The following is a 22193-nucleotide window of genomic DNA, read 5'->3' as shown; positions in this document are numbered from 1 at the left end:
GTTTTGCCATAAACCTCATTAGAGGCAGGATTTCAGCCTTGGTTCCTCAGAAGAGATTCTGTTTCCCAATCTTTCTTACCCATCAGCAGCGTCAGAGTGGCCTCCTCAAGGCAGGGCTTGTTTGTCGCTTAGTCTGCCCCAGTGAGGATTGCCTGTCTTTTTTTTTTTTTTTTTTTTTTTTTTTTTTGGTAAATGCCTGCCCTGTGAAAGTCAGTATTGTCAAAAATTCTGTCATTTCACCTACTGCTTTTCATAAAGGTTTTAGAGTGTTTTAGGAGCTTTATCGCTCTCCTTCCCCATGTACCTGCAATTGCAATGAACATTAATGGTGTTTATTTGTACAGAGAGGAGCCCACTGAGGTATTGCAAAATAAAACAGTGATGAGTCTTGGTTTATTTACTCAAGCTTCAGTGATGTAACAAACCTGATTTTATGCTAATAATGACTCAGAAGCAGAGTTGGGAGGAGAAGCCTGATCTCCTGATTCCTTTAACCACCTGACAGTCTTTCTTCCTACTCGTACTAGATCCAGTGGCAGCTCTCTCAGCTGTGGTGCAGGCAGTGGTATTATGGCACCCTCCTGAAACAGCTGCCTAAAAGAAAAGATTAGTAGCACTCAGCCAGTTTGCAAGGTCCCACTAGACGTTTAGGAACATGTTCAAGTCTGGTCCAGAGGCTCAGCAGCATTTCTGGTCTCGGCCAGGGACGGTGCGTGGGGACGTCAGGCAGACAGTATGCTGTCCGGCGCGTGCCAGCGGGGTCGCTGCCCTGCTGGAGCTCCTCAGGGAGAGCTGGCCGGAAAGCACCTGGAGCAGTCAGCGCTAAGTGTGCACGTGAGGCAAGTGCGTGTTCAAAATGCAGTTCTTGGAAATCTGTTGATAAAAACAAAAAATTTGAAAAATGAACAAATACTGCAAAGTCAATGTGCTCTCTCCTCTGACGTCTCCCACCGGGGGTTCGTTCCAGAGCTAGTTTTCAGCTCATGGGACGGCACTGGAAGTAAGGCTTATCTCACTACTCGAGTTGAATATGGAAAGGCTGCTTTAGCATATTGCTTCTGACAAATTATGTATTAATGCTGGGGCTTTTTTGTAGTTGCTGCAGTTATATATTAACCATTAAAAGCCACAGGTAAGCCATCTGCTGATGTAAAGCAGCAAAGCTGCATTTTCAGCCAGCAGAACTATCCTGGTTTTTGCCAGGGCAGTTTATGGTCTGTCCCAGTGTCTTTCTTGTGATTCTTGCTGAGTTTGTCTTAGCTGTACATTAATAGGACATAGAGAAAAGAGGAGAGGACAAAGTAAGGTGAGTTTGAAAGTAAAATGAGCAAACAGTATTGCTAGCCTTGTCTTTTCAAAAGTCAAAAACGACTCCCTCCCCCAGTTATAAAACTTGGTGATACCAAGGTTTCTGTGTGTTTAGGATGCACACAGATCACATGTCAGGCTGCTCTGCCCTGTTCCTGGGAGCAGAGGGAGGGACAGCGCTATACATATATTGTTGTACAAAACAAAAATCTTATGTAACTTCCAAGATCTCAGGTTTTAAGAAAAACACTGAGCATTGCAAGGTTCATGAGAGTTGGCACATGGGAGCAATTCCTGCTTGATTACCCTGTCCCTGAAGTGTGCTGACCTAGAGAGCAGCCTGCTCAGGAACCCGGTTGCCATCCTCCCTTGTCGGGGCTAGTTAGGACAGGGCTGAACTCAGCTGCCCCGGAGGCCGGGAATGTTTTTGCAGACGCGTTTTCCCTGGGGCCGTTCAGCGCTGGGACGCTGCGGGTCCTGTTCTGAGCCGGTCGGATAGCGAGGGGGGACTTTCCCTCCCTTGGACCGGAGCACCCAGGCAGGGCCCGAGTGAGGCAGAGGGGCGCTCGGGGCGCACACTGGGAGAACCGAGCTCCCAGGCGTTTGGCCCAGGCTTTGGCAGTCCGGACAGCATTCCCTGTACGGAGCTGCCTCCCGCCCCGCTCGCAGCTGCAGAGTGCAGCGGCGGTGCTTCTCCTCGTGTCCTGAAGCTGACACCTCTGTTCCACGGCCCTGTGTCCGCTTCGCTAGTGCGGGCGATGGTGGGTGGGAGACCCCACCAGCTCAGGCACCTGGCAGCTCCCGGCTCTTCCGGCGAACCCCGCACACTGGCTGTCCTCGCTTTACCCTGTCCTCTCCTAACCACTTCTTGCTCATTCCCCTGTGCCACTTTTTATGGGTTCGCCAGAAAGGAAAGGAGATTTCTCTTTCCCTTGTTTGCTTCACTCCATTACTCCCATCTGTTCATCCCGGCCCTCGGTCCTTTGTTTTTCAGAGTCCTGCGGATCCGAGCTCTCTGTCTGCTCTCGGGATGCTCTTACGGACAAGGCTGGGGTGGGAAGGAGGTCTGGTTCACAGGCCAGCACGAGGAGTGGGGGGAACATGCCTCTTGAAATTAATCAGTTTTCTCCTCCAGAAATGCTAATGGGGGAAAAGCAATTAAAGCAGCCTGTTTTTTATTAAGTAATCTGTGTTAAGAGCTTGTAATGAAGTTTAGTGCCGTTGTGACTCGATATTTCAGCTTCATCGGTTTGAGTCAAAACAATCCGAAGTGGGAAGGGAGTGAGAAGGTGAGCTGCTCCCGGCATCGCTTGCGCTAGGACGCTTGTTGGAGCTAGCTGTCGTGGCCCGTCCAGCGTGACGTGTGTGAGACCCTCCGCTCCTTTTCTGCCCTGGAGGGCTGGACTGCACGTGCAGGGGGCTGTGAAACCTGCACACTCAGGCTGCATGGCTTCCCGTGCTTCCAGGTGCCGCTCTTGGAACGGGATAACCGTGGCCCCTTGTCACGGTCTTCATCTCGGCTCGTTTCTTGGCGTGGTTGCAAAGAGCGAGTTTTCCGTAGGGAGCAACGTGTGGGAGAGAAACAGCAAGGGGCAGAGAGGAGCTGTGAGACCGTCCGACCGAGCGCTGTCTGCCTCCAAACAGGTTCCTAGAGTTTTCCCAACATCTGGGAAAGCTGTAACTGCCGCAGAGCAGGGGGGAGCGGTGCCCCCCGCTCCCGTCCCGCGCACCTCCAGGCCGGCACCCCCTCACCCCTCTGTGCAGCGCCCCGGGGGCCGAGTGGCGATCGGCCGGGGGGACGCAGCAGCCGTGGAAGTGCCCTGTCGCCTCCTCCCACCCCAGGAGAAGGCGAGGGAAAAAAGGGGACAATGTCCCTTTAAACAACTACATGCCAAGCCTTTGCCGTCCTGTTTTATCTGAAGTCCAACCGCATGTTGTTCCAGGGCCGATCCGCTTTAGCTAATTAATAATCTGACAGGAGCCACCCAAGGGATTAGCTGCTGAGACGAGCTAGACCAAACCCCCAGCAAATGAGCCCCGCGCTCCCTGGGGACGCGGAGGTGACTTTGGGGGGCAGGGGGCTGCACCACGTGCAGGAGGGTGACGAGGCCCTGAAGGGGATTTATGGCATCGGGGAGGGTGAAGGGGGAGGCGAGGGGTTACAATTTATGAGATGTAAACTAATAAATCAGTTAGTTGAGGAGGGGAGAGGGGGAGCACCAAATTAAAAGATAACGTCTTAAAGGAGCAGTGTAAATTTATGGTGCTGCCTGGGGCCGGGGACCGAGGGCCCTGGGAGGCTTCCCAGGGCAGGGCAGTTGTGGCCGCCTCTGCGCTGGGCCTGACCGCTTGGGAGAGACGAGGGAGGCTGCAAACCAGGAGGAAAAAAGGTGCTGATGGGGAGGGAGGGAGGGAGGGGAAATACATCTGGCTTTGCAGCTCGTGTCCTGCCTGCAGCTTGCAGGAAGGAGCATGCAGAGGTTTGGCTGGAGAGGTTGGACCATTTTTGGCTCTGAGAGCTCCTGAGACTCCCGGTTAAGTCCTTTTCCGTGAAGGCAGCGTGGCGTTAGCAGTGCCTCTCACGCTGGTGTTTGCCGCACGCAGCCTTGCTCTTCTAGCTTCGGGCAGAGCACCGAGGAGCAACTTTCTCTAAACACAGGGTGCGAGGCCGCAGGGAGCAGAGGCTGAGGCCAGGGTGTTAGACCGTGTGTCTGCATGGGATCTGCTGTGCTTGCGTCTGCTCCTCACAGGACCTTCAGCGAGGGAAGCGGCCTCTGCTTTGCCACCTTCCCCGCACGCTCCGTCCTTAGATCCCTCTGACGCCCCAGCTGAGGCCCAGGCGCTCCCAGGTCTAGAAACCGGGTCTGGTGTAATGGTCCTGACCTGAATCATGTGCAGGTTGTCTGTGAGATGGGGCAAGGACCCCTCATCCGTGCCGAGATCTGTGGGAAGCTCCTGGCTGTCGTGTGCGTCACCTCTTTGCTTCCCTCTCTGCTCAATGAGATGAGTGGAGTGGGTCTACTTGGAGCAAGATGAGTTGCCATTAGCAGAGCTGTCTGAAGACAGAAAGTGATGTATGTTCTTCTCCAAATTTGCCTTTTAAGAGATTCTTCAGGCGGGCAACAGCTGGATTTGGAGTTTGCTCCCGAGGCAAGTGTTTGGTTTTGTCCTGGAGGCTTGCAGAGGTCTGGGCTTTGCTGCTGGGGAAGGACCACTTTGATTTCTCTTCTGGCCCTCATTTTGGGAACTGTGTACCTGCTGGGCAGGGTAGCAGCCTCGGGTGTAGGTTTTCCCCTGCCTCTTCCCGTGACCAGTCCCACGAGCCGTTCTGCCCGTTGCCTTTCCAGAGGGGTCTCTCCTGGCGCCTCGCAGCCTCTCCTGGGCCGAGGCTCCTCTGGGAGCGTGCCCAGGCCTCCACTCTCGCGGAGCTGCTGTAATGCAAGTGGTAATGCAGGGTGGGATTTCCGAAAGCCGCCTTAGGGAGATTTGTAATCCCTGCCCCATGACGGTGCTCGACTCGAGCTAATGGAGAGGGACCTGAGTGAGGTCTCCCAGCACAAGTCTCTGAACCCCTGCCAAAGGCCGAGCTTTTGATATTGGTCCCTGCAAGGGCAGGAGACTTTTTTTCCTTTCCCTCCGTGCCCACGTAGCCTGCGCTGGACCCGGGGTGGCACGGCCCCTCTGCTGCCCGGGGCTTGGGAGCGGGGCCGCGCGCCCGCCCGCCCTTGCCCCACAGCGCCCCGGGGCCTGCGGCCAGCCCGGCCCTGCGGCCAGCCCAGCGCGAGCCGCCGGCAGCTCGGCGGTGGGTGTTGGGGAACGCCTCTTTGCTGAAGGCGCGTGTGGGAGCTGCCCCAGGCAGCCTCGCGCATAGCCCGCACGTTGCTCTGCCGGTGGGGCGACTGCATTAAGCAGACAAAACTCCTCTGGCTGCTTCTTTTACATATCTCCATCTAGAGGGCTACCTCGCAGCTCGCGGGGTCCCCGGCGCAGGCGCGCTGGCCTCTGGCTGCTTCTTGCCGGCACCTCCAAAGGCAGAGAGTCGAGGGGGCAGCAGTCCTGCGTCTCGCTGGAGTCAAACCGTGATGCTGAGCCGCCGTCCTTTCCTGGCAGCTTTGGTAGGTGCCAGCGAGGACCTGGGCTCCCAGCGGGGTCTGCAGCGATTGGAAACTCTCTCTCTGCCCTCCTGACGGCTGCCGGCGTGCCCTGTCCCGTCGCGTCCCGTCGTGTCCCGTCCCGCGGCCCCCCTGCTCGCGCTGCCGCGCTCCTGTGGAGCCCCGCGGCGGGGCGTGCGGGGAGGCTCTTCCGGAGGCTGGGCTGGCAGTCGCGCCGTCGCAGCCTCTCGTGCACACAGCCGCGGTTTGGCCTCCCTCCTGCAAAGCTGCCAGTGGCCCACGCTGCCTCCTGACCAACATCATTAGTGCGGGTATTTATATTTCATTAACAACATTAAGCCAAAATGGTATTAAAAGCAACACCAATGATAAATAGCTTATTAATAAACAGGGAACCGGCTGCACCACGCACAGATTCAATCCCTTCCTAAACGTGTCTCCTACCACTAAAACCAGCCGTTTAACTCCTGCTCTCCTGGAAGGAAGTGCAGGCTGCTTTCGGGGAGGCTGGAGGCAGATGAAAGCAGGGATGTGGGTATGCAGCACACGACGGTCTTGTTCTTCTCTGGGCAGCTGGCCGGGGCAGGGGGAAGGTGCAGGGCTCTCCCGGCGCCTCTTCCGTCAGGGCGGGATGCTTTTGGTGCCCAGTGTGTTCCTAGCGTAATTTCTGTTGTGTTGAAACAGCAATAGTATAGAGAGCACGAAATAAAAAAGCAGAGAGGTTTGAGATCCAAGGGAGTGTCTACCTTTGGTTTTTACTCTCCGCTGCCCTGTCCCCCCCCTCCACGCACACATTCACACATCTCCCCCAGGCTCGGGCAGTACCGTCCACAGCTGCCCCCAGCACTAGCTCCCTCGCCTGCTCCAACCCCAGTGTCTCCCCGGGGATCTCTGAGGACAGCCAGCCCTGTCCTCATCCTTCCCTGCGTGTTTATTCTAGGGATTAAGAATGTTAAAAATGTGGCTTTTCTTGTAAGCTTGTCAGTCAGCTTCTTATTTTTATTTTTTGTTTTTGTTTGCCCCCAACTCCGTATTCTCTGAAGTGACTTCCCATGCTCCTGCCCCACCCTAAGTACAAAGGCTCTTTTATTGCTCTTCCTGCTCCTTCTTTCAGTAGCAAATTAATTGCCTCAGAAACTTGGATGACTTTGGAGTCTGAGGCCCCCTCTCAAACCACCTCTGGTTTCTCGGAGCAGCGGTGCCCCTCTCAGCACAGCGCGGCGCCTGCCCGGAGGGGAGGACGTGGTGGAGAGCTCTGGCCACGCTTGCTCCTGCTCCCGCCACGCAGCGCAGGCGACTGCCTGCCTTGCACGCAGACACGCTCCCCCGTCCCCGTGGCACGCCGGTCTCCCCGCTCGCCCACGTCCAGTGCACGTCGGCAGCTTGTGCAAGCCGCGCCGAGCGCGTCATCTCCCGCGTGCACCCTGGCGACAGCGGCCGCAGGTGCTGGGCACGCTCCTCTCCCTGCCTAGGCGGGCCGTGCCCGCAGCTCCCCGGTGCAGGGCGACCTTCCCTGCCGGCACGAGTGGACGGCTGGCCGTGCCCGTGCGGATTGCTCTGACCGCACGCACCTCGATGGCTTAGCTTGCACTGACTGTCGGTGCAGCCCGCTAACTTTGTGGTGTCCCTGCGGGGGGTCGGATTGCTCGGTTTTCAGCTCGCGTCGTGCCGGGGCTTGGTATGAATGAGCAGACTCGGCTGAGCAGCGAGGCCTCCTCCCTAGCCTGACCGCACCTGGTTGGCAGACCTGGCTCGTGACCGGTGCAGCGTTTGGCATCATTTTCTGCACTTAGGTTCCTAGCTCTGAGCACAGTGGTGGTCCTGAACTTAGGATTTGAGCTCCAGCTGGCGTCTTCCTTCCTCCTCCTCTTCTAGTCCTTAGGTCCTTCCATTGCAAGCTGGGCAGAGGAGGGATGGAAAGGGAGCACAAGAAGGCTGCAGAGCAGGCTGGACTCATCTCTCTGACCTGCGTGTTGCGTGTGCTCCTGCAGGGAGGAGAGCAGCTCACCCAGCCAGGGTGTTTTATGGGTCCGTCTGCATGTCAGTGTGGGCAGCAGCAGGGATCGCAAGTCACCCGGTTGGCGTAACTGTGAATCGTGTGTTCATGTGTTTCTGTCGGAAGAGAGAGCACAGGCAGTGAGGGAGGCAGGAATTTACCAGGGAACCAGAAGGACCAAGGGGAGCACAAAGGCGAAAAGAGGAAACTTCCCCTCCTAAAAAGTGAAATACTGGAGTGCTGGGAGCCCAGAAGGGGCTCTGAGGTCTGTAGCTCGGGAGCAGAGGAGGGCGAGGAAGCTGAGAGCAGTGGGGACATCACGGTGTAGTCTGCTGGGGACTGGCAGTCTTGCCGTTCCTTTGGGATTGGAGGTGATGCCAGCGGAGCCAAAACAGCTCTTGGATCCAGTCCCACCGACCACAAGTGAAACTGGTTTAGTGGCTTCATTCCAGTCCCCTGCTTGACATAGCCGAGCGGGGAAGTCCTGGTCTGCAGAGGTGAGCTGCTGCGGGTGCAGACCGAGGTGGGCTGGCAGAAATGGGTAGGAGCAGCCCACAGAAAGAGGGTGGTGAGTGGGATGAAGGTGTCCCGGCAGAGTCGCGCAAGAGAGGAAGCTTGTCAGAACCTGTCTATTCCAGGCCCAGCTTATCCCAGCAAGGTCTGTCCTTTACTCACATGAGCATTAAGACACTCAGATATTCAAAGCAGGGAGGGGAGGGGGGAGTGAAGGGAGAGAAACCAGGCATCAAGATAATGATGATTTCCCCAGAGCCGTGTAGGGAACTCAGAGACTGATATCCAGCAGCATCTCTTCCGTCTCGCTTTTGCCACAGCACAGAGGATAAACAACAACAAAAAAAGCCTCGGTGCCGCTTGCCTTCGCTGGTGCTGCAGCCGCTGGCCCGGGGGCATCCCTTCCTGCGGGGACACCTCTTGCTGGCTCAGGAGGGAGAACTGGCCGTGCTCGCACCCGTTCTCCTGGAGGCCTGGGAGGGCTCGGAGAGGGGAAGGGGCAGCGCGGGAGCTGGGCGTCGCGCTGTGTGAATTCTTGTTTGTGGATGGACAGAGCACTCAAGGGACCAGCAGTGTCCGGACGCTGAGAGTTGCCCAGTAACGGGCAATGGGAGTTGGTCTCAAAGGTGTCAGGAAGATGGAAGAGGTCAGACAGAAACACTGCACACAGCGTAACTGCGGGCTGGTGAGGGCTTCCAAGGAAAAGCCTTGGAGATGTGTGTCCCGAAGGGGCTCCTGGAAGTAGCCCTGCGGGAACTTGGTTAAACTCCCTTGTCCCCTGTAGACCACCCTGCAAGCCTCACCGCCCCTGCTTGGAGGAAGCTGCTTTGCATCGCTGCCTCTGCAAGGATGGTGCCAAGGCTTCTTGGGATTGAAGGTGATGAAAGTGGTCTTCACCCTTAGTCCTTCTCTCTTCCTCTGCTTTCTTTTACTGCTTGCTGAAGGGTCTCTGTTATGCACAGGTTGCTTTTGCCTGCCAGCTCTCAGGCTCGCTCTCTCCTGTGAATTACCAAACATGGATGTGAGGTCTTGAGTCCCACTTTTTTCACTGTGGAGAAGACTAGTCTCTGCATAAGGAACTCTTAGGTGGAAGGGAGCATAAGCTTCCCCCATCTGCTGAGGCATATGTTTCATGGGAAGTTCTTATGTGCTCCTGTTGGGAGGGCCCTGTCTGTTGGGAAGGAGATTACTGTGGGAGCCGTCTAGCGTCGGCCCTGTCTGAGGGATGAGCGGTGGGAGCCGTGTCGTGTTTCGTACCCTGCAATGTGAGAGCAGGCACATCTGAACTGGCGGTCTGTCACTGGAGGGTGGCTGCTCGAGGGAAACGTAGCCGTGTTGCAGGGGGTGGGAGCTGATCTGTACTCCCAGCTCCCAAACTATCGCGCTTGGTGTCCATCCCTAGCAATTTTGCAGGTCCACGAGCTGCCTGTTCCACTGTGGCTCTCTATGGAGCGTCTTCCCTTGAAGGGAATTTTAATCAAACTTGACTGAGGAGTGCTGAAAAACATGAGGAAGTAATTAGAAATATGAATTTACAGCCTTCTGGAGTACCTCCCTCTCCTTCCCTCTCTCCGCATAACGCCTGTGTTTACCCATGTTTCCCTGCCAGTCACATTCTTCAAGCCCTCCTCCCCCTTGCTACTTTGGTCCAAACCTGCCGTGGCAGATTTGTGACCCTCACTGCTGCCTCAGAGAGAAGGAAAAGGTAGGGCCAATTGTGGAAGAAAACAGCGGACCTCACTTTCTCCTGGGAGGTAAGAAGTGAGCGGACTGGAGGAGAGTCCCAGGAGGAAGCTGCAGGTTCCCTGAAGGAAACGGGATGGAACAGCCTCCCAGGTTGTCTGTGATTTCCAGCTGGATAGGGCCCAGGGCAAGGGGGAAGCTGGAGCAGAGTGGAATCAGCCTGGAAATTAGGATGGGCTGGCTGCTGCCTCTGGAAGGTGATGTTCTCCAGTCTAGGCTGTTCATGAGGGTGTCTCTTGGGTTTCACACGTGAAACTCTTCTTCTGGGAAGACTCAGAGCTTGGATGAGTGCAGGATCTGAAACCAGGTCCCAGGGAAGGACTGGTCCTGCGTCCTGGTGCCATCGACTCTTTCTTCCCAATTCCAGTTCGTGTGACCTCTTTTTATCCCATGTGCGCACCCTGAGAGTCTGTGGGTCGTCCGTACAGAAAGAAGAGCTTTCAGGCGTCCTTACGGGGCACACACTGGTGGTTTTGAGACCTTTGCAGAAGGGAGAGTGAGGAGAATTGTGTGGGTGAGACTGCAAACCCAGTGCAGTTGCCTGGGGCAGGAGATAAGGGGCAAGGTGTGAACTGTGAGGGGGGGAGCAGAAGAGCTGAAATACTCAGGTACTTCTCCTTCTCTCATCTTTACCTCATTTTCTTCTTAAAGCAGTACAAGAAATGGCTGACGAGTTACCTGGGCACATGGCTCTGTGTAGTAGATGCCAGCCTGCGCCGGGATTAGGGAGGGCTCTGAATTTGCGGGTGGAATTCATCAGAAGTGGGTAAATTAGATACTTTGGCTGGATGATCCTTCAGTGGATTAAAGAGCAAGCTGCTTCTTACCCGTCGCCCTTTTTTTTCTTGTTTTTCTTAAGAGGGTTAGGCCCTGGGGACGATTCATTGCCCTGGGCCCAAAGGGTCCGGAGAACCAGCTGTCTCAGTGCGGACGGGGGGAGGCGATCCCCGGGTCCCGGCAGGCGTCTGGCGTGGGGCCGGCATGGGGAGGGCCAAAGCCCCCCGGGGTTTGGGCCTCGGTGACTGGCTCAGATCGGCGTTTCGGTGGCTGGGGTTCTCATCTTGTGGGAAGCCAAAGAAAACCGACTCCAAACTCTTTTCCCAAATTTGCTATCAAACAAGCTGCTGCTCTGGTCTAACCCTGGGCTGTTTGGTGGAGAAGGAGAGAAGGGGGAGTATCATAAGTACTCCCTCGGGATCCCCTCTTACGCTCTCATTTTCCTGTAACCACTTTGTTTTTTTGGCTAATTAAAGACTCTGAGCAGTTTTCAGCCTGTGGGGTTTCTTTTATTTGGTTCCTCAGCAATTAACTTTTTTACTGAACAAAGTTTTGACGGAGTTGGTAGATCTGGGGCCCACGTCTTGCCTTTAAATTTTAAAATCCTTTCTCCTTTGCCTTGCAAGTCCGTGCCCTTCGCTGTCGCTTTAGCGGCCCAGCGCCGCCACCTCTCCCTCTGCTGACTTCACTCTCAGCCTCCTCCGCCGCCGCCATGCTCTGGGCTCTGCTTTGCTCTCGGCCGGCTCCACCTTCTGCAGGGGAAAGGAGGAAGGACCCAGGAGCCCTTTTGCCCCATCTCCAGTGGGCCAAGGAGCTCTGTTCCTTCCGAGATGCAAAGGCTTGGCCCTGCGCAGCGGTGGTCCCGGGGGCTGGGACGGCGCTGAGCTGCAGGAGAAGGCAGCCTGCGAGCAGCGCGGCCGTTCTGCTGGGGGTCCCGGGCCCGGCCGGCTGCCTCAGCCCCCCCCAGCACGCCTCTCGCTGCCCTCGCGCGGGGGCGGCCCGGGGCTCCCTCCTTCCCCTTGCGGTTCGCCGGGCTGGAGGAGGCATCGCTCCTTCCCGGGGTTGGAGCCTTTTTCCTGGCTCTCCCCGAGAGCCGTTTCCTCTGCCGCTGCGGGGCGGCGCAGGCAGCCGTCCCTTTCGGCAGGGCGCCTCGGCACCCAGCGCCGCCCCGTCCCCGGGCTGCTTTCGCCCTCCCGCGTCCCCGGCCCGTCGCCGGCGGTGCGTGTGCCCACGCCGGGCCGTGCACGGGCAGGCGGGCGCGAGCTTCGGCTTGCCGTGTGAACGCACCTGCGGTGCGGGCGCACACACGGGCGCTGCCGGGGCACCCTCGCCCTGGCGCCCGGCAGCAGCCCTTCGGCATGCGCGCAGCTACACCAACTTTTTCTTTAGAGGGGAAAATGACAGCTGTTTGCTTCCAGAAACAAAAAAAAAGGAAAGGCGAGCGAAGCACAGACGAACGCCCGGTCCGCCCCGCGCGCAGGCACCGGACTTTGTCGTCTGCGGAAGATGCCCACCCTGGTCCCCTGCCGCCGGAGGTCTGAGGCGGCTGGAGCGCGGGAGGGAGAAAGCCGTGGTTTCCAAGGACTGATTAGATGGCATGCCAAGTGTATTAAATTTTGCAGACATTTTAACAGCAATATGCTAGATAGTTGGGTGTCCCCTGAGGCTGCTGGATTTTTTATATCCTTCACAGAAGGTCAAAGCCCTCTTCTGCCTGCCCCCTCCCTCTCCCGCGGCTGTCTCTCTCTCTCCCTTTCCCTTTCGCTCCGTGTCCCTTTCGCTCTCTGTCACCAACCCTCTTTCCCGCTCCTGCTCTCTTTTTTTGTGCGCTTTCGTCTTCTCCTCTGCTCTGTGTGTGTAAAATAAAAGATCAGTCGTTCGTGAGCTCCCCGGTGAGCGGAAACTCCCGCGCTCCCTCTGGTCCTCCGGCACAGAGATGGGCGCGCGGAGGGTTTCCCCTCTCTTTTCGGCACTTTGTTTTGGGGAAAATATGTTTTCCTCCCTTTGCTCCCCAAACATCAGTGCTCCCCCCCCCTTTTTATTTTTATAGCAAAAGAAAAAAAGGGCAGGAAAAGAATCCATCTGGCATATGAATAATTGAAAGGCTCAACTCTGTTCCTGTTGCTGTTGTTTGCTCTCAGTTCTTCCTCCCCCGCCGCCGCCGCGGTGTCCCCCCGGGGAGGGGAGTCGCGGGAAGGAGGTACCGGTGCGTTTGAGGGTGGGGGGCGCGGGGCGCTCGCGCTGGCGAGGCAGGGCAGAGCGCGCCCCGCGAGGGTGGCGGGTCCCTCCTTTCCCTGCTCGCTCCGGCACCCGGGGACTTAGTTTTGCGGGGAGCATCCCTAGATTTTCCCCTTTGCCGGCCGAGGTAGGAGAGCGCAGCCCCGAGGAGCAGCTGCGAAGCTTTTCGGCAGCGTGCAGCGGGCTGACGCTGGGCCCGGGCACCCCGGCTGGCTGGGGCCGTCGAGCTGCCGCCTCTGCCCAGCGCCCGAGCCGGCTGCCGGCAGCCACAGCGCAGCGTCCGCTGTCTCTTGAAACCAGTTAGAATAAAACCAAAGAAGTTCGGTGCGTTAATTGTGGGTGGACGTGGGTCTACAGGTGACGGCCTGATCCGCGCTCTTCCCCGCGGGCAGCTGCCCTCCTGCCCTCCCTGGCACCTCCTTCCCGGCCCCTGCCCCTCTCTGTGCCTGTGGGCACTTTCCCCGCTCTTTAGGAAGGGCTGAGCCTTTGCACACAGACACGAGGCCACTTTTTTCCGCAGTTGGTAGGCTGCCCGCCATGCGCCGCGCGCTTCGGCGAGCGTGTGTGCCGCGTGCGCTTGCGGTGGTGCTGGGCAGGCGCCGCGCGCTGCTGGGGGGAAGGTTGTGTGGGGCGAGGGAGGTGTGTTTAGGCTCTTTCTTGTGGTTTGGGTAGGCAGCGTATGCATGGGTGAGACGTGTGTTTATCAGGCTGTTTGTGTGTGTTTTCACTGTCCCGGTGTTTGTTGTGTGGGCACACGCCTGTAGAAAGCCGGTGCCTGGTTTTGTGTACGTTTTCCCTTGCGTGGGGCCGTGTAGGAGTTTGGGCTTGAGTCACCGGGGCTGCGTGTGCGCTGGTAGGACACCCGCTCGCTGCGCCGTGTTTGTGATGTTTGCTCGTTTTATTAACTTTGCCCTTTGGAGGGATGTGTGTGGTGAGTCTCACGTGTATCTGGGAGGCGTTTGTCGTGAATGGGCATTCGCAAAACCCCGGGAAGACGACCAGGGAGGCGGGAGGAGAGCAGCCGAGGAGCAGAGCTTGCTGCTGCCCGGAGGTGCAGCTGCCTCATTCATGGTGTTTCTGGAGCGGTAGATGTTGGTGTCCCGGAAAACTCCTACAAACGGAGAGAGAATTTCTGTTTTTTTAGTCTTTATTTCAATAACACAGAAAAGGGGAAAATACTTCAGATGGCATTCAGATCAGGTTCATTTGTATAGATATATATGTCTTTATGTATATAGGGCTTGTGTAAAGACTCCTACACACAATATAAAAGTTGCATGTAAGATCATTGGCAACCCAGCACTCGGTACAAATAATTAGATATTTATACCTAATAAAACTGGTTTGATGGGGAAATCACTCTCTTCTGTGCAGATTTCCATTTGAAGGCAAGTTTCGGCGCTTGGGTTTGCTTTTTCTGACAATAAAATGTGGGGTTTGGCACCGAGGCAGCATCTTCCCCGTGGATATCTGAGTGCCTGCTCCCTGGCACGAGCGCCGGGAGGGGTGCCCGAGCGCGGCGGCGGCGGCGGCTTCCCCGCAGTGGGCTTCCCCGCCGCCCGGAGCCGCGCTGCGGAGGACGGGGCGCGGCAGGCACCGAGCAAAGCGGGCAGCAGCGCCCCGGAGAGCAGCTGTTCAGATTTTGGACAATTTCAAATCTTAGATTTAGAAACGAAATTAAGTGAGAGTTTCAAATGAAAAGGTGGTAAGTGTGGAAACTTTTCCCTTAGAAAACATCCAAGTGAGGTATCTCGTTTAAGAAAAAGAGGGATTTCCTTTTGTAAATGAACAATTACATGAAATTACTGTGCAGTCGTGATGAGTTTGACTGTTACTTCACTTTTTGTCTCAACGAGTTTTGGTAAAAAAACGTGATTCTGCTTGAGTGGAAAGATTTTTATCTAACATATGAAAAAAACTTTAGTCGGTTTATACACCTGTAGACTTTCATAATCGTCCTAACATAATCTGATATTGCATCTGTTGCTTTCTGGAGCTTTTTTGTTCATTTAAGTACACTAAGCACCTCTTGAGAGGGCTGGGACGGGAGACTTCTCGGGAAGCGGGGGGCTGGAGATCCCGCGGCAGTGGGCTCGGCTGCCAGAGCCGTTCCAGCCCCCGGCTGCACCACGGCTTAACCACAGCCCCCCAGGCCGCGTCAGGCTCTGCCCCCCCGCAGCTGAGCTGGGGAACGGCTCAGCGTCGGGACGATGTGCGTACATCGCTCTGGGTGCTCGTGCATCGCCCTGGGTACTCGGGCATCACCCTGGGTGCACGTGCATCACTCTGGGTGCTCGTGCATCGCCCTGGGTGCCCGTGCTTCGCCCTGGGTGCCCGTGCATCGCTCCGGGTACTTGGGCATCACCCTGGTTGCTCGTGCATCGCTCTGGGTGCTCGTGCATTGCCCTGGGTGCTCGTGCATCGCTCCGGGTACTTGGGCGTCACCCTGGGTGCACATGCATCGCTCTGGGTGCTCATGCATCGCCCTGGGTGCACGTGCATCGCTCCGGGTGCTCGTGCACCATGCCTCTTGGGAAAGCGGGTGTAACCGAACAGGCGACAACATCCTTATGGATGCGATGGCCTTAACGCCGTGCTGGGTTTGTACCGTTTGAGGCGTGGGGGAGCCTGCGAGCAGGATGAGGGTAGCTGCTCCCTCAGCTTCAATAGCGCCTTTAAAAAACCCAGAAAAATTAATTCACAGTCCTCCCAGAAGAGGAACGAGATCTTGGTAATTGGCACCTGGAAATGTCAGTCAGATTTCCCCTCCTCGTCCCCGACACTTTGATGGTGTGTTTGCTGCTGGATGTGACTTTAACAAAAAGTTAAAAAAATTAAAAAATAAATAAAATAAATTTAAAAAAGCCCTTCCTTCATGCATATGGAGTTTTTTGGAAAAAAAAAAAGGTATTTTAATGCTTTCTATTAAATTGGGACTAAAAGTGGTGTCTTAATTTGCATTCATTAGCATATTTGCATATAGATCACTGAAATGGTGGAAGAGGAGAAGCGCCTATAAATGAGGATTCGTTTAAAGACGCAGGCTCCTTTCGGGCAGCGCCAGCCTCCGTCCCGCCTCGGGGATCGCTGCCTGACCCCCGTGTGGGCGGCGGGGCACGGGGCCGGGGCGGCGGGCGCTGCGGCTTGGCGGGGGCAGTGCCGGTGCTGCAGAGCACAGCGCTGGGCTGGGCAGTCCGGGGGGGTTAAAAAAGTTGTGTGACTACATAGTGGTGCAGAGGAGCTGCCCTCGCGGCTGAGGCCCGTCCCCCGAAAGGCGTCGGTCGTGCTTTAGTGCCGCCGCTCTCTTCTTGCCTGCTTTCCCCTGTATTCTCTCTTGTAAACGGTCTCGCAAAGGTCCAGGGCAGGTGGCACGTTTGGGCCAAATTCCCAGGCGTTTTGGAGAAGTCAAGGCAGGGAGAGGAGAGCCCCCGGCATCGACGCAGAGACGCGGGCAGCCCGGGCGGCGCGGGAAGCCTATTGACCCGGGCTGGCCCGGCGGGGCGGGTGCCCGCGGCCGCCGCGGTTGCCGGCCCGTGTGCGGGGCACCGGAGCGGCAGGCGCGGGGAGGGCCGGGGCCGGGGGAGCCGGCGCTCCGCCGCTAATGAAAATCGGAAACCGATGGAGCGGCACAAGGTGCCCAGGCAGCAGGTTGTGGAAATGAGGAGGGGAAGGGGGAGGGGGCGGGGGCTAATGGAAGCTTCTGCGAAGCGGATGTCGTATTGATTGCTGTGTGTCTATATTTATATATTATCAAGTATATAAACTTCAGCAGATGTATGGCGCATAGATAAATAAAATGCATGCTGAAAAATTAATGAAATGTACATGCAAATCCACCGCCATCGATCACGCCGGCTGCCAGGACCAGAGGGCTTTTTACTTTTCGGCTTTTTCCTTCCTCTCCTTCGTACGCTCTCCCTCCTTCCCCTCCGCAAGAAGCAAAGTCTCCCCCACTTGAGAAATTCCCCAGCAGAGGCCAGGTGAAACGTGGCAGGGTTTCGTGAGAATTTGGGCGTTTGGCCTGAGCCGCGCTGGGGAGGCGGCAGCGCGGCCGGGCAGCGGCCGGGGGTTCCCCGAGGTGCCGGAGCAGCGTCCCCCAGCTGTGGCAAGCCGCGCCGGTCTCCGGGCCTCCGGGCTCGGAGGGGCAGCTGGTAGCAGGAAAGGGAGGACGCTGCGCGGAGGATTTGGCTCCGCCGCGTCCTTTCCTGGCAGATCTGTCCCTCCCTTCCTGGAGAGGACACTCGCACGTACCCGCTCTGCCCCGGCGGCGCACAGCTCCCCAGCATCAGCCCCGCTCAGGTCGGCGCCGTTTGCAGCCGGCCTCCGGGATGGTTTCACGTCCCCGCGGCCGACTGAGGGGTTCAGGCCGTGCCCGTCCCCTGGGGTCCCGGGGGCCAAGGGGAGAGCGGCTGGGGCAGGACGGATGCGGCTCCCACAAGCAGCAGCTCCGCGGGGCTGCCGGGCTGCGCCGGCGGGCGGGCGCGGGGTATTTTTAGATGCTCTTTTTGCAGCAGTCGTCGTGTGGTCGTAGCTGCGTCCCATTGTGAGTGGCAAAGCTCTGCGCTCGCCGAGGGTCACCGAGAGTTTAATGGAGCAGCCACCCAGCTCCTTGGTGGCGCAGCTGGCGAGCTGCTCCCGGCTTTGCCGCCGTCTCCCCCCGCGCTGCCGGAGCCGAGCTGCTGCCCGCCGGCCGCCTCCTGCCCGCGCCGCCCGCCCGGGCCGCCGGCACGCAGGGGCAGGAGGCGGCAGAGCCCGGCTCCGCGGGGCCCGGGCAGCGGCAGCGGAGGCGCGAGGCGGCACGCAGCCCGCCCGGGGCTCGGCGCTCTGCAGGGCTCCCTCCGGCAGCCGGCGGGGAAACTGAGGGAGACTTCGGGTGGCAATTAGAAAGCCGGAGAAAAGCCCGCCGAAGATGAGCAGCGAGGCAGCGCGGTTTTTCTTTGACACTTTTTCCTTCCCCCCCTTCTCCGTCTTCCTCCCGGTGTTTCCAGGAGACTCTCTCGTCGGCTCAGAAAGCTGCGTAGGCCCATGGCGGCTCAACCTTTCCCTCTCCCCGAGCCCCGGTCTAATCAACCCCTATAATTTATGCAGAAAATATGATTTATATTTAATTTCACCACACTTGCATTGTTAATTTGAGATGTAATTAACCCGTCGCTATGACAACTAATTTCGTGATGCCGTAAATTACCGCCGTCTTTTCATCAAAATTCAGTTACTTTGGCTCCTGTGTGCAATGTACTGATGCAATTAGGTTGCTAAGGGCAACCCAAAAGTGTTCAATTTCTTTTGTGTATCTGCAGTGGGGTAGAAGCTCTGGTGCCTTATCCCAAAGTCCTGTTTTCTTTGCTGGAGAGCGGGCGGACGGGTCCGTGGAGGAATGCGCGGGAGGGCGGCGGGGCGGCCTGCGCCGGGCTCCACTGCGCCAGCCCCGCGCGCTCCCTCTGCTCCGAGCGGGTCGGAAGAGCCGGGCCCGGCTCGCCTGGGACCCCCTGCCCCGCGCCGGGCCCCGGTCCCTCCCCTTGCCCAGGCCCCCCGCGGCGGCGGCCCGGGGAGCCGCCAGGCACTGAGGGCGGGCGCCCACCGCCGCGTCCGTCCCGCGCGCCGGGAACCGGCCCCGGTCCTGCCCAAAGAGTTTGCGGCCCTCCGAATTTGTGTGTGTGCACGGAGAGAACTTGTTTATATAGATCTTCCCCCCCCCTTCTTTATTTAAAACAAAAACCCTCTGTGTTGCTTTTGTCACGTTAATTCCCATTTTGCCAACACCAGGGGCCCAGGCAGACGAGTTACCAAGGAACACAAAATTTTAATTAGTGTATTTTAATCATTCAGGCTTTCCGAGCTAATCCACATACCCTAGAGAATTCCCGAGATGCAGCACTGCTCTGCTTTACCATTTATTGTTGAGTCTATTATAATTACTGTTAGCAGGTGGGGACTGGGAGATGTTTATTATGAGTTTTTCATCTTTAGTATAATTACCGAAAAAAACAAAATAAAAAGATGTCGGCGCATTTTGTTTTCCTAGAGTTTTTTTTTTCCTTTTGGTATTTTTCCTGCTCCTCGCAGGCAGGTGCTCACCAATTAGTGCCTCTTTCTCTTTTTTTATTTATTTTGTTGATCGCTGACTCGCCTTTTACTTTCTCGGGACAGGAGCTGGAGGCCGGTGGCTCCGGGGGGAGCGCGGCTCCCTAAGGCAGGGTGCGAGCCGCGCCGGGGCAGAGCCGGGGGCGCTGGGTGCCGGCAGCCGGGCGCTGCGGGCAGCGCGGCCTCCCCGCTCGGGCGAGGCTGCCTGTGCTTGCTGCCCGGCAGCTGCTTCCGAAGCGGCCGCGTTTCAGGGCTCTGTGTCGTGGAGGGCGAAGCGGGTGGATCCCGGAGCTCTGGAGCGCGGCGCTCCTGTTGGACGGGCCTTCGGTTGGTCCCGGCCACGGCAGGACAGTTCCCTCCTTTCGAGGTCACTTTTCTGTGCGGTTCTTGGCAATCTGGCTGCGGCACCTCTGCCTCGTGCGCTTGCCCTGTCGGGGGTCTGCTCTTGCACGGCCGCAGCACCAGGCTTGTCCCGGGCCGGCTGCCCGGGGCTGGTGGCTCCTCGGGTCGCTGCTGGACCGCGGGAGCCCGGGCGAGAGCCGGGTGGGATCCCGTGCGCAAGCGGGCCTTGCAGCTCCGCCTGTGTGTGTTTAAACCTCTCTTTTTCCGTATCCAAGTCTGGCGTTTGTTAGGCATCACCCAGCCAAATTTCACATGTTTGGGGGCGTCGCTGGGAAAACGCCGTGCTGATAAGACAGTTTTAGTCGAGGATGCTCTAGAGCTGCACCAGGCACCCGCTGTCTCCCCGTCTGACGCCTGAGATGGAGCAACGAGCTGCTTCTCCAGCCTTGCACTGTAAAGGCTGAGTGCAAACATTTGCTTCTCCTTGATGACGATTTTCAAGTTTTCCTGGAAAATTCCACATCTCTGCACAAGGCCAGGCCCTTGGCTGGGGTGAGACCAAGCAGGATTAATTAATAAACTCGGTAGCTTACACAGGACCTCTGTAATGCAATCATAGACTCTGTAAGGAGCAGCCCTGGAGTCGGAGGAGCCTGCGAGAATCGCGGGGGCCGGGAAGGGTGCCCCCGCCGCCCCACGCCTCTCGCTCTCCGCCGGCTCGCAAGCCGTTCCTGGCCCCCGGCACCCTGCAGCCCTCTGCGTGCTCCGAGTTTGTGCCGCCGGGCAGCAGCCGGCCCGGGGCCCACGGGGCAGCAGCCCCGGGAGAGGCGCAGCTCAGCAAGGAGCTGCTGGCCCTCCCGCAGCCCTTCCCGGCGGCCGAGGAGCCGGCGGGGCCACCCTGGTTGGCGGCGCCGGCTCAGCCGTTTGGGTGCCGCGCTGGGAGCCGTGCAGGGAGGAGAGGTGGCTCGGCAGCATGGGCTGCTCCCAGGGCTTGGCCCTCAAGTACCGCCGGTCCCCAGCCCACGTCTCACCCCTTTTCCCCTTTTCGGGCCGTGCCAAGTCTTAGGGGTTTTGCAGTCTGGGGCATGCAGTTTTGAAGCCACCTGAGGGGCGGCAGCAGAGGCTGCGCTACGCACCCTTCCCGCGGGGGGACCTGCTCCTGTAACGGCCCCCGCTCGCCGGGGGCTCCTCGTGCGCTCCGCTCGGCCCGCTCCCTCCTCCTCCTCCTCCTCCTCCTCCTCCTCCGGCGCCTTCCCCGCGGCTCCCGAGCCGCAGCCCGGACGCCGGGGCAGCCCTTTGTGTCCCCTCGCGCGCCGTCCCCCGTCCCGCTCTGCCGGCAGCACCGACGCCGGGCCAGACGCAGGCGAGCGCCCGGAGCGAGCTGCATTGAAGGGGCCCGGGCAGCTGGGGCTGGATCCGGCCCCCAGGGAGACGCACTTTGAGCCCGGGCCGCGGGGGGAGGCTTTTCTTCTGACTCCTCCAAACTTTCCCAGCCCGGCCGCGGCGCTACAAAGGGGCCCGGCCCCGTGCGCGGGGCCCTCCGCACGGAGGGGTCTCGCCAGCTCCTCTTTATTGAGTCTTCAAGCGCTGGCAGGACACTCCATTAAAAAGCCATTCGCTTTTATGTCCCCAGGCCCCCAGCCGGCTCCCGCTCATGTGACACTGGCCACAGTTGTAAAACAACAACACAAATAGTTGGCAACTCCTGAGGGTTTTTTCAGATCGGGGTCGTCATAGCAACTTTCCCCAGTCAATCACGGGCGAGGGGGTGCGCTGAGTGGCAGCCCGGCCCGCGAGCGGCCGCGGCCGCCTGGGCATCCCCTCCGCCGAGACGCGCCGGCCGCTTCAGCCCTCTTTGCCCCTTCAGTTAGCCAAGCGCGAGGAGCTCGGAAGGAGGCACATCCAGTCCTCGAGCCCGGGCCTTCCCTGGGCTCGGACCCAGCCGGCAGGGTCCCCGCCGGCGCTGGCGCAGTGCCACCGGGAGGATCCCTGGGCCCCCGGTGCTGCGCCAAAGGGGACGTCCAGCCCCGGCTTGGCGCCGCGGCGGGGGGCAGCTGCGTTGCCCTGGCGCCTGGCTTGGTGCCAAGGGGCACCCGCGTGCCCCCGCCCGCGATGCCCGGCGGATCGGAGCGTGGCCTGTCGTCCTCGCGCGTGGCTCCGCGCCAGCTCCGATCGGCGGTGTCGGCCACCGCTGCGTCCCGCAGGACGCAGGACCAGGAATCGGCCGAGCGCTCCCGCAAAACACGCGGCTCAGAGGCGGGCGCCCGTGTCCCCCAGGTCGGTGTGCGGGCCTCGTCGTTGCTGTGGCAGAGGTGCGGGGCGCCCTGGCTCCGCGGTTCCCGCGGGAGCGCCAGCTTCCCGCGCTAGCTCCAGGGGAGGAAGGCTAAACATCCGCTGGTGCGGAGAGCTGGCACCACGTCCAGCCGCCCGCCGCTCTGGGCCAGCGTGCTTTGCTGAGCGGGAGGTGCTGGGGAGCAACGCGCCCGCGCGGCGTCGGGGACGTCCTCGGCCGCCAAGAGCACGAGGCTGGGAGGAGGGTCCCGGCGAGGTAGCGCTGCGGCGAGCCCCCGGCCTTCGCGTTCCCGCTGGCTGGACCGCGGCTGCAGCCTGGGAGCTGCTGGCCCGGCGGGGGAGGCGACCCTTCCTCTGTTACGCGTCTTTCTGCGCCTTTGCCGTTCCCCGATGCGCGCGGGCACGGTCCCTGCCGCGCATGTCCCCACGCGTCCCCACGCCGCCGGGCGCTGAACCGCCTCCCTGCTTCCTCCATCCCTTCCCGCTCTGGGTACCCGTCCAGCTCCAGCGCTGTAACATAGTAGCTGCGTGAACTCTGATGCAAAGGTTAATATCAAAATCTGGAGCGGATTACCTAAAAATTACTTACAACACCATTAAAATTCTGAACTCTTTTTGTTGTGGCTGTAAATTAATTTAAAATGTCAGGTTTTTTGAGAAATCCAATAAGAAATTGAGCCAACGGAGCAATCTGTAAACTGTCTGGCACGGAGGAAAGTGTGTCTTTTCAATCGACAAGAAAAAATATGGGGCTTAACTGGAACCATATGGCAGCGCACTTGAGAGAA

At 58.6% G+C, this 22193-nt stretch overlaps 1 protein-coding gene and 1 long non-coding RNA gene across 4 annotated transcripts in view; one reads left to right on the top strand and one right to left on the bottom strand.

Moving 5' to 3' along the window:
* CASZ1 (castor zinc finger 1) overlaps nt 1–22193 on the top strand; it is a 179191-nt gene that overhangs the window by 38641 nt on the left and 118357 nt on the right. The window lies entirely within an intron of this gene.
* Nucleotides 319–5593, bottom strand: LOC135330730 (uncharacterized). The gene is made up of 2 exons (XR_010392828.1): nt 5271–5593; nt 319–873 (listed from the first exon to the last, which is right to left on the bottom strand). It is a non-coding gene; the product is annotated as an uncharacterized LOC135330730 (long non-coding RNA).

This window comes from Dromaius novaehollandiae, chromosome 24 (genome assembly GCF_036370855.1).
Source record: "Dromaius novaehollandiae isolate bDroNov1 chromosome 24, bDroNov1.hap1, whole genome shotgun sequence".
Lineage (NCBI taxonomy): Eukaryota > Metazoa > Chordata > Aves > Casuariiformes > Dromaiidae > Dromaius > Dromaius novaehollandiae.
This window is presented reverse-complemented; position numbering and strand designations above follow the sequence as displayed.